Below are 12,301 nucleotides of genomic sequence, written 5' to 3'. Positions count from 1 at the left end.
TTCTCGGGTATTAAGAGGTACAGGATGATCTTTCAATCGATCTTTATTCTGGTGATGATTTACAAATACAGTCAAAAATTGGACAGCTTTGTCATTATCCTTACTTCTTATCCTAGCATATGATGAACCATCATCAAGGGCCTTTGTCTCCAAACGAGATTCAGAAATAAAAGGTTGTCCAAGAATGATAGGATAGCTACAGGAATCTTGAACAAAGAAATGAAATTCATCTTTTACATTACCAATAGTAACTTGTACATAGGGGCATGCTGCATAGAGATCGCCAGAGGAGTTATTGGCTGCTTTCATACGCCATCCTGGGTCCATATCTATGGGCCATCTGCCATTCTCGTAGAGGTTTCTTGACATGACATTGATTTCCGAGCCATGGTCTATAAGGGCAATGCATGGAGTCTCTTTTTCTCCAATCTTAACAACGATTTCGGTGGTCACCCTTGCCCAATGGGTACGGGAGTAGTGACTATTAGGAATAAAATGAGCATCACTTTCTTCTTGCATGTTGTGAAGATGAGCTTATTTCTTATGCATGGGCTGCACTTTGGATTGAGAAGACCTCACCATAACATTTTCTGCAATAGCTTCTTCAATTTCTGCTTCATAGATGCCTTCATCTTTGGCTTCAATGGCTGCAATCAATTCTTTGATTGCGTCCAATCGAATCCCTTGAGTTTTCAGCTTCTCTTCATCCTGCAAATACACATGAAGTGCTTGCAAAAAACATGCACGGATTCTTCAGTTTCCTCACCAACATATTGTCTTTTTTGTTTAATTACATCAATTATTACATCATGAAATCCTCGTTTTGCAATTCTGAGAATTTCACCTAATGTAAATTCAATTCTACTTCCAAGAATCCTTTCTTCTAGGATCCGCTTAAGATCCGTTGCAGTCTCTATGTCAGACTGCAACTTGTAGCTGGGATATTTGCCTTTTCTTTTTCCTTCCATCTTCTTTGCTTGAGGGGCATCTCCCATATCAAGCTCTGGTGGTGGTAGATTTTCAGCAGCCTTCTGTTGATCCGGCTTACTTCTTGTCACACGTTTAGTTGGCCCCGAAGAGGAGGGACCGGCAACATCTTCATCTCTTCTTCTCTTTTCTTCTACCATAGCTTCATGATTATTAATTTCAGCTAACCGAACAAAAGCTAAAAATGAATCAACTGGCTCGGTCCATCCGGTTCTTCCTTGGATACATTGACTGGTAGTAGTTAAATCATCTTTTGTTGCCTTGCCTTGGTCCATGCGATCTAAGGCCCGTATCCACACTTTAGATTTTGCATTAGTTTTACATGCTTTAACAATTTCATTAGTTGGCTCAATTTGCAGCCCATAGGTTGCTGCATCAACAGCTGCATAGGCTGTTCTTGTTGCCAAATCCTCCAGTCTTTTCTTCATGCCACAGTTATCGAAATTTGGCTCAAGAGGAAGCCCGGTTTTGGTTACATGAATTTTACCATCCTTCCAAAAGACCAATTTTTGCGCTTCAGCTTCACGGAATGCACCGCACTCCCTCTTATCACGCTGTAGGCTATCACACCAGATATAGCACCTTTTGAAGCCTTCTCGTATGGGTCTTTGGGCAGTTGACCATCCCCTTTCTTTCACTTTCACATCAAGACTTTCCACCTTGGAATTAATCTCCGTTAGATTAAGATGGAGATCTCGCATGCTCTTAATTAGCTTGTCCATGACATCCTTCTTTGGAGATGGAACAGCAGGATTTCTTGGTTGCTCGGCCATAGAGACAGGAGGTCGAGAAACAGGAACATGCTCCTTCATGGATTCAGTTGGTGCAGAGGTAGATCCCCATCTTACGCACAACCGCTCTCTTCGAGCAATTATATTAACTGCTTCAGTGACATCACTCCAAGCAGTCTTCAATCCTGTCTCAGAGTCTGGATCTTCAAGTCGATCAGTTAGCTTCTCTTGAAGGAAAGGATCTGCAGCCTATAGAAATAATTCAATCTTCTGGCTTTCCATACCTTGCTGATCGTCAGGATCTAGTTGAGCAAATTTGCCTTCAAATTCACGGTGAAGAGTAGTGGCGGTTAATCCCTTATTGGGCCTTAACCCATTCAGTGAAGACTTTCTTTGTCATGAGGCCAGAATCTTCAAGAAATTTTTTTTCTCGAAGAGCCTTCTTGAATGCGGACCATCCCGTGTCTTTTTGGAAAAGACCATGAATTTGGTCCTAGAGGCCATGTACGGACAAACTGGCAAAATATCGGCTCCAGGCATGATGAGGAACTCCAAAGAAGACCATCTTGTCAGTATAGAGACGGATAAAAGAGGACACATTTTGCCCATTAAATTGCTTGAGCTCTTGCCTAGAGCTCTTGCCCAACTGCTTCCAAAGCTTTAATGGCGGGCGGCATCATTTTGCTCTTCTTCTTGTCTCCGTTGTTGTTGCAATCGCAACTGCTGTTGAAACTGCAATTGTTGTTGTTGGCTTTCTTGCATTAGACGAACCAACTGTTGCAAGGCATCTCCTCCCGAACTTGACGATTCTCCCATTGTACTTCTTCTTCCGCAGCAGACCTTCACATTGGGTTCACCACTGTCGTCGTGTTGGGGGTTGAAGGCCTACCACCGGGGTTTAGAGCAGAAGAAGAGTGTGGGATTCAAGGATTGGAGGAGGAAAGATTGGGGTTTGACAAGATTTAGGTTTTAGAAATGACTTAGTTGAAGAAGAAGATATCAAGCTTTTTCTGTTTATTTAGCATACATGAATGGAATGAATGACTTTGTCTTGATCACATCAAATGCATTTGGGAATAATAAGCTATTACATAAGGGATAATCTTAGATTTAAACCAAATACATATTCTAAATGCAAGCTCAAATGGTTTTTATTTCATGTACATGGATGGATAACAACCCTAAGAAACAAGTATTTTGATGGTAGACTCAAGTACATTCAAGGCATAGTTCAAAAGCTCATGAAATGCATTGATTAAGCATAAATTTAACTTCAACCCTATTTTAAAACAGTAATTTCCAGCCCATAATGAAGCTCCAAAAGTGTACATAAACTCAAGAATAAGCTCCTCTAATCATTCACAAGTAAAGCCCTGATGTTAAGAGGTCGATTTCCTCTATTACAACCACATAATTCACTTGTTTACTCATCAAAATGGACAAGAACAGTGGGCTGCCCTGTTTATGACTAGTTTCTTTTCAGTCCATAACAGCCCATACACCTTCAAAATCCTCCCCTTTGCTTGCCCCAAAGTCGCTCAAGTACTTGGGTACAAGACGGGCTTCATTGGACCATGAATAAGGTAAAAGAATGAGAGAAGACATACATAAGAGCAGGCTGCATACTTTTCTCTCAGGTTTCGTCCTTTTATAGACTGTCATACCATTCATTTTCGTCATACCAAATGGACGGGTAAGAGGAGCTCTCACCTTTCTTGTTTGTAACTCCTTTTTCAGCTCCAGTTTGTCTTGAGTTTGCATGCTTTGGAGCATGCACCATAGCCCACAGCTCCTTCTCCAGTTGCCACAGGTATGCAGGCCCGCTTTTTACGCCAAAAAATGCGGGCTGCATCCTGCTCAGCTCCCACTTATCTTTTTGACCACTTAGGTCACTTACAGGTAATTTAAGTTCATTATTTCAGGTCCCCCATGAACCTAGTGGACTTTTGGCACTTTTCTTGATTTCTAACCAAACTTCCACTTGAACCAATGTGGCTTAGCTTGCAAACTGTCAATTACTTCCAGTTGATCAAGTTGTGGGTTTCCATAGACTTAATTTTTTATCAATATACATGGTACAACTGAAAATTGTATGACAAATACAAAAGAACTTATGTAACTAAGTGATATCTAAGTTGGTTGTTGGGTAGCAATGACTGAGTTATATATGAAAATTCCTCATATAAATCCTAGTAAAGTTCTTCTGTGTTCATAAGAATTGCATGATTTATATTATGAACAATAAACTCTTTGACAACGTACTGAGACAACAAATGTTGTGTGTACTTTTCTCTTAGAAGAGATCTTTTGTAGGTATGTATGCGTGGGAAAAATTACAATAGATAGGGGTGAGTTGGATGCAGATGAAGCTCGTGATTTCTTTGCACGGTTGGGGATGCTTTAACTTTAGCCTATAACTTTGAAGGAAATGGAAAAAGTGAAAGAGGTCATCCACCTATTGTGAAGGCATTGGCAAAAGCATGTGGAGAGAAGGTAAAAGAGTGGCCACGATTTCTCCCTTATGCTTTGTAGGCTGATAGAATAACTCATAGTGCTGTTATAGGATATATGCCTGCAGAATTGATGTATGGTCAAAAACCTATCATGCCGATAGAAGAGATGACAGTCACATGGATTGTGTTACCTTGGGAGGATCAGGAGTTGAATCGAGAGGAGTTATTGTCTTTATGCATTAGACAGTTGGAAAGAAAGTCAGAAGGCATAGAGACAACAATTGCAAAGTTAAGGGCAGCAAGGATACATAACAAGAAACAGTTTGACAAAAGACATAGACTGAGACCAAGAACCATACAAGATGGGGATTGGGGATTGGATATTGGTTTATATAGCAATTTAGACAACCAGCATAGTGCCATGCGTAAAGTTTCCAAAAGATGGTTTGGACCCTATGTGGTAAGACATGTGTTTGATAATGCTACTTATGCATTAAATGAACTAGATGGGACAGCTATAAAACTTCCGGTAGCATGGAAAATAATCAAATTATTCAAGAGACGGGAATCTACTGCCTATGAGTTGCCAGAATTGCAAGAAAATGATGGCCATGACACAGGGGCTAGCCAAGAAGATATGGAAGATGAAGAAGGAAAGGATATAGTAACAGAGGATGAGGAGGACTCAGAATCCGGTGACAACTAGGATTTTGGCACATACTGGAGAATGTGCAGGTTCAAAGGGGGTGGATGTCATGACGCTATTATGCGGACACAGTGTGAAAAAGCATGGAATGCATCATCATCCGACTTCTTTATTGATCTAGAGAGTCAATGTGACCTAAGTCATTAGTACTAGTGTGCACTAGATTTTTTGATAATTTAGCCTATTTTTATATTATTTATTGTAAAAATCTGTAAAATTTAGAAAAGCTTCTAGATTAGGATGGCATGCAAAAAGCAAGTTGCTTTTTCAGCCAGTTATGGGATTTTCATAAAGAATGACAGATTGACAAAATCGCATGCGTCGCAATCGCTGTTGACAGGCTAAAAAATGTAGTTTAAACTGGAAGAGGAAGAAGAAGTGATCTGGGAGATCCGTGACTAGGCGTCCTGGGGTCTTACCCCCCTTTTGGAACCAACCGAGCCATCAGATTTCAGTTCTGAGAAGCAGAGAAGGAGCTGTAATTTTGATGCACGTTTTGTTCTATGAAGAAGCTCCAGGAGATATAATGCCTGGAAATTGCTTCTGAGTAGTGCAAAGATTCGAGGTTCTTTCAATACATATTGATTTAGTTCATTGTGCTTTGTCTTTGTCGTGTTGACCTCTTGTCTATTCTCTTTCTTCTCTTCCATCTCCTATCTCTACTTCCTTCTACCTCTGATCCCCGGTGGATTTGACCTTTTGACAAAAACCCCTCTGACACCATTGGCGTGACACTATGTGTTCACTACTCTGAAGCCACTTTGAAGTGTCCTGATTTCATCACTATTTTTTTGTGCTTAAAAGATGTTGGTGTTACAAAAGATTTAGAGTCAGGTCAACTTTTACATTCTAAAACAATCAAAACAGGGTTTGGAAAGAGAGCTTTCTATGGCCAACACACTTGTGAACTTCTGGAAGATGTCATTGGGAGCTTCTGAATTCACACTTTGAAATAATTAAAAAAGCAATGAAAAAAGAGCCTCGCACACACAAAGGCACTAAGTGTCCACAATGGTCCCTCTTTATTAGGGTTTCACCTCGTGGAGAAGAGATTAAGATTGATTGTGTGAGGAAGGTATTTGATGAAAATTGTGCCCATGATCTCAAGGAAGACTAAACAAGCTGGCTATATTGAATATGTGGCTCTTCAACCGGGAAAAGATTATGCATTTTTTTCAATTCAATTTTGAGGCTATATAAATGTTATTATAGATGGATACATTGAAGATACCCAGCTATTTGCATGGAAAAGTAATCCAACCCCTTATATTATCCTACGACCTTCAGGTTTTGTTCGATCAAGGGCTAAGTATCGATTAGACAACACTTCCAAGAGGCAGTCTAGGTCACATAAGCATCATCACATGAGTAAAGGACATTCTAGCCCAAAGTGGCATGACAGGAAAAGTGGTTCAGAGAAGTTTAGTAGCACCATCTCTTTGATGCCCACGAGGTTTGGAGATGAACCGACAAAGAAGCTTGCTGCTATTTACAATGAGGGAAAAAGAAAAGTTTGGCCCATGATTGTGAAGGAAAGGTCAGACTTTGTAGGATGCATTCCTAATGGTATTGAGAATTTGGAAGAGATTTTGTACTCTCTGATGGAGAAGTTTCTTGAGAGGTTTGATTTTGCACCTGCTATACTAGGTGGGATATAGGTACTGAAGGTCTTTAAAGATTTTGCTTTTTTGGAGCTAGTGACTAAAAAGGTTGCCCATTATATCGTGTTGGTAGCAAATCAATTGGATGTCTTTGAATGGGAGTAAATGGCTATCATTTTAATATTGAGGGTTTTCACACCTCTTTAAGGCCTCTCATTGATCTTAAGACAGCAAGAATAATCTTTGTTGGCAACATCCCCAAAATCTGCTGGAAGAAAGAATATTTAGATGTATTTTTCTCAAGGCTTATACGTGGTTCTGATGGATCTTCTAGCAATAGCGTAGTGGTGGAGTGAGTTTATTTGCTTGGTGAATCTTGTGATGCCTATTTGAAGCTGGCTGAATCAGAGCTTATGGGCCGATTCACTTATTTTCAAATGCATGAAGAATCCTCTGCTTCTGAAGGAAATTGGAGATGATGTATTTATTTGTCGAGATGCTAGCTCTGTCCAACTTCGACGACCGTTTCTCCAGCTACATGAAAAGTCAAAACCCTGCACCTGCAGTGGGATCAGTGCCTTCTGCATTGAAGAAAAGGAGAGTTTGGATCGTAATACGATGGGAAGGGGATGGCGCAGTACTGAAACGCACGCAATGTGATAGCGTCGGGTTGCAGGAAAAATGGCTGAGCCTTGGGAACGCCTGCCACCACCTTCTCATTTAGCTCCAGCCGTTCGATAGAGCCTACAAAAACTGACAAATGGGAGAAGGCATCCATGATCGCTCAAGCTATATTTCAAGCCCCATCTGCCATCGCCCACTTGGCGATGGGGGGTCTCTCTACCTCGTTCCCTTTCCCGTCACGACTCACGGTCACCGTTCTCTCTCCGGAGTCCGAAGTTCGAACCCTTCCCTCCCGTCATCGAAAACTCGGAAACTCGGATCAGTGACTCTCGCCGTGGTGAGGGCCCCTCGACTGCTGACACCAAAAACTAATTTCTGCCAGCCCACAGCAGCCCAGCCCCACATACTCTCTCTCTCTCTCTCTCTCTCTCTCTCTCTCTCTCTCTCTCAAATTACAATACCCTAGCCTCCCCTTGATGCATAGGCGCAGGTTGTAAGCGGCGACCTGGCGCACAGTTCCACCCCTCCACTTCCAAGTGCTTTTGCTCTTTTTTTGTGAGGACTCGAGAGGGACTTCAAAGCAGGGTGGCACACTAGTGTGTTCAAGGAACCCCTGCAAGGCAACGCGGGCAGTCGCATGGAGCCCGTTTGGGTCTCTGTTGTCGAGTCGTTCTGCCTTTACCTTGGTCCATCTTTAATGATTCTTGGACTAGATTGGCAGTCATCATGTCCTCCGTCCATGCGTCCTATAATCAAATTAGCTGTACTGTTATCCGTCATTAAGTCATCATAGTCCGCCATGGAGGGAGCCGCACAGTCAACGTCTTCTTCTCGTAGTCATCTACATCTCACCATAAGACAGGTAGTCCTGTAGCACGAGAGGTGCCCCTCTCAGCCTCTATCCCGACGTGCTCCGAGTCGCTCGTCGCCTGGTGAGGCTTATCATCCTACAGGCATGTCCTATCCGTTGGCCCGTACAAGCAGAGCTCACTTCACATCCCAGTTCGTCCATGAGTTCTGTAATCAATAGCTTAGCACACTTCACATTGTCTCAAAGTTACAATATGCCATTTTCACATCATTTCAAGCATACATGCTTATCATACCTCAAGCATTATCGTGTCACCATCCTTAAGATGTCATCCATCCACTTACATTGAACCCTCTAGCAACATATTCCATCAAGTACCAAATAAACAAGGTGCTACCACATGTTATAGAGACATTATAAACAAGTGGTTGGGGGGCGGGGGGCCATATACTGACTGAGAGAGAGAGAGAGAGAGAGAGAGAGAGAGAGAGAGAGAGAGAGAGAGAGAGAGAGAGAGAGAGAGAGAGAGAGAGAGAGAGAGAGAGAGAGAGAGAGAGAGAGAGAGAGAGAGAGATTTCAACTTGAATGGATTTGTAAAATTTAATTATGCATACAAGTTAAACATTTTAAATATAAGTGCTATCACATGCATTGAAAATTAGATTGACTCTATGAAGACTTACTACTTATGGATTTCTCATCTGCAAAGAGTAACTCAAGGGTAATAAGTGATTTTGATTATAGGTTGTTGATAGGTGGAGATATTGTCATTCGCTAACAACATTGTTATGGCCATTGAAGAAGGAAGATAAATGGAATTTGTGTTTCATGGAGGCATGCTACTATCTTTGTAAGTGCTATTGCTTTCTAAAACAATTGTATTAATGTGTTACTTCACCATAATGACTGTGCTTTTTGTGTTTTTTGCAATAATGCCCTTGATGATGCCATTTTTCCACCAAAGTTTCTTATGATTATTCTCATTTAGCTTGGCAGATATCCCCTCTTTTTTAATCTCTCATTGATATGACCTTGCCACTTGATTCCTTGTAAAGACAATTTCTTTGAAGCTTTATCATCAAGATAGTCATTGGTCCATAGCCAACACATTATTGAGCATGGATCTGATGTAATCTTGTCTATGAAATTGTAAACTTTCGGTGGAAATATATTGGATACTTTCATTATGACTACACACAATGAACCATCTACTATTAAAAATTTGAGTGATGTGAGGTGCTTGTGAATATTTATTTTCAATTCATTATTAGTTGATTGAAATTTATTAAATCTCAATCTATGTAATTGGTGCTTAAGTACAACTTTATAAAAATTTTCTTTACAGTATTTATTTTGTGATTTCAATTTCTAAATGCTAAAAACCTTCTATGCAAGCTAAATTTTTACATTGTCAAAACAAAAAATTTAGAACAAAATTGTACTAAAGATTGCCAATACTTTTTTTGTTTTTATGCACAGCCATCCATGAAAGTACAATTGATGCCACCAAAGCCCATCTCTACTTCATCCCTGCAATGGGAGAAGCTACTTGATGCCTCTTCCAAGTATGAAATCATGAACATAGCTCATATCCCTATGGAATGCATTGCCGATTTTATAGGGAGAAAATGAGAGGTCTGATACCCCAACAAACTTTCATGTCCAATGGATCAAAAGACAAAATGAAGGATCATTGAAAAAAACCAAAGCATGATAGTTTCAAGGAACTAAAAGCATGAGTAAATTTACTTTCATATGACATTGGGTACAAAAGTATTCAAATTTTTTCCCATTAAAATATTTGTTGGAATATGTTGTAGATATTTGTGTGCATATGGACCGAAGGACTTGAGGGATAAGCCTTTGGAACCATGACAAGTCAAAAAAAACGTGCCATCTCAGGGAAAAGAGCATGTGGCTGTCTATGTCACTTTGTGGTATCTCAATTGTATATATGGTCATGGATCGCTTGGATTAATTATGTGCAATATCAACATACATGTCATGCTGGAGATATTTGCCATCGCTTCTTGTGTGTGTTAGATCTGCCACACCAAATTACATTTGCACTGTGGCTATCACATCAAATGAAGCAACTACCACGGGTGAAGAACATGTTCCCTCAATGCACGATTTGGATACCTTATACATGCATTCGTGCCAATATAGGTATGTAAAACCCATAGTTTTAATTGTCCTTCTTTATTGAATTAAATGCTCACATGGTCTTTAAATGAAGGGGATGATAGAAGAGTACAAACCTATGCCCATAGACTTTTGATGCAACTACAAAAGGAGATTTGAAAATACAAAGTATCCCTTCCAAATATATGTGCACATCCTTGCACTACATTCAAGTCCATTGAGGATGGGTTTGGTAATACACTGAGAAGAGTAAGACCTTTCATTGAGAGTGGTCAAGCTTCAAGGAGAAGGTGTGGCCTAGTTAATGATTATCCCAAACCTTTCTCCTCTATTGAATGGAAGAAAAAAATGAGCATGCAAGGCAAGCTAGATTCGGTTGTAGCAACTACAAGTGGAGAGAGGTCATTAGGTTGTGATGAGGGCATTTTAGGAAGTGATGAAGAAGTGGAATAAAACATTTCTTAATGCAAGTACATGGATTAAACATTATGAGATGCTCTCCTTTTCTTTTAGTATGGGTGCACAATTCTCCTTTTGTATGGATGTTTTCAAAGTACTAAATATATGCTCTCAATAGTGTTGATCTTGTTTTTTATGCATGATACTCCATTTTCAAGCTAAAGGATATGTTTTCAATGTATTAAATGCAATATCTCTATGTAAAAATGTAAGGTCTTAACGTATAAGCATTAAGATACAGGTGTAGCTACTACAACAACTATAAGAACTAATGGTTCTAATTTTTGTTCATTTTCTTTGGTATTGGATTGTGAATAGTAATATTGTTTTTATAAAAATATTAAAGTTAATATTAACCTATTTTCTATGGCCTAGAGGCTAGTTGATAAAAAGAAGGGAGTACTAAGTAATCTAAAGTGGAAAGAAGATAGCTCTATGAAGGTAGATGCATCTATTTTTCTAGTAATTTGGCCTCAAAATAATGCCTTCGTGGAGGAACTTTTTTGGCTAGGGATGAGCGTGTATTGTCCAATGCCATAAGTGACAAGGGTCTTTGCAAATGATCAAATGCATGGGATAAAGTTGCTCTATAGGTATACTTGATTGAGCAACTCAGAGACCATGTGATTTGATGGGGAGCTGAGGTGGAATGGATATTGTTGGTTGTTTCTAAGAAGAAAATAGATTGGCCTACTATGATTTATGAGGCTAGTAAGATCTCACCAGATGGTGGGCAACCTATAGGAAAGTGTGTGCAAATGGACTCAAAAAATGAAAATATTTTTTGACTTTTTAAGTATTTGGCTCGATAAAGGTAAGAAAGAATAGGAAACTTGATCTTAGAAGCATTGTTTGTACATGAAAGAAAAGATTTCAAGGAGTATGGAAAGCTACTACTATCTTCAAACTTAATCTTATGTTTTGGAGGTTTGGCCACATTGCCTACCAACAAGGATAGGATGAAATTCATGGGTATATCTCCGTTGTGACATTTTCGTAAGAATTTTGAGGAATCAAAGCATATTTTGTAGGACTACAAAGAAGTGTGTATTGTTGAAATAAACTAATGAAGTCTATGATATAGGCAACATCACAATATCAACTAGAAGAAAGCCCTATTTGGTGATAGAAGGAATCTGGATGAGGGGTACTTTTAGGGTTTTGGCTATGCTGAAAGTGGTATTATGCAAATACCTTATGGATGATGAATGTTTTTCTCTGGTCGGTTGAAGAGAGAATTTGGGGTTTCGACTTGTGTTCCACCCCATATCACTAATGAGATATCTAAATTGTTTAAGATTTTGGGCAAAAACATTAACTCTTTTGGAGTTGTGTGAAGAAGTTGCTTGTAAATTTAACCCCATCCTCCCAAAGATGTTCTGAATATTAATACATGGTTTCTTTCATAATCTCAATAACAATAACACTCCAAGTGCATTTTTAAAAGTGGGCTAGACCTTACTAAATTTGATGATTTCTAAACCTACTCTTATCCTTTCACCAAAACTAATATGAGCATATATTACCTTTGAATTGGAACCCAATTGAAAAGAACGAACATTTTAAGATAAAGTTAGAGTTATATTTCTAAGAATATTAAAATACTCCTTATGCTCTTCCCCATTTTTATCTAGATGTAAATATCTCGTTATGGGTGTTAGTAATACCAAGCAATCATCCAAAGAATTCACAATAGCCAAATTGTGTATAGTTATCATTGTTTTAAATAGCATCTACAACTATCTAACTTGACGATATGTAGACTTGAAGTTAATCTTATTGAA

The 12,301-nt window shown here is 39.4% G+C and overlaps 1 long non-coding RNA gene across 1 annotated transcript; it reads left to right on the top strand.

Annotated features, from left to right (window-relative positions):
* The first annotated feature begins 7,316 nt into the window (after positions 1–7,316).
* LOC148040566 (uncharacterized) lies at positions 7,317–9,561 on the top strand. Its single transcript, XR_015688641.1, has 3 exons — positions 7,317–7,439; positions 8,658–8,763; positions 9,393–9,561. It is a non-coding gene; the product is annotated as an uncharacterized LOC148040566 (long non-coding RNA).
* The last annotated feature ends 2,740 nt before the right edge of the window (positions 9,562–12,301 follow it).

The sequence above is a fragment of the Lygodium microphyllum genome, chromosome 2, assembly GCF_053477565.2.
Source record: "Lygodium microphyllum isolate KBCC chromosome 2, Lygodium_microphyllum_v1.1.10, whole genome shotgun sequence".
NCBI classification, from domain to species: domain Eukaryota; kingdom Viridiplantae; phylum Streptophyta; class Polypodiopsida; order Schizaeales; family Lygodiaceae; genus Lygodium; species Lygodium microphyllum.
Note: the sequence above shows the minus strand (reverse complement) of the source record. Positions and strands in the feature narration are given on the sequence as shown.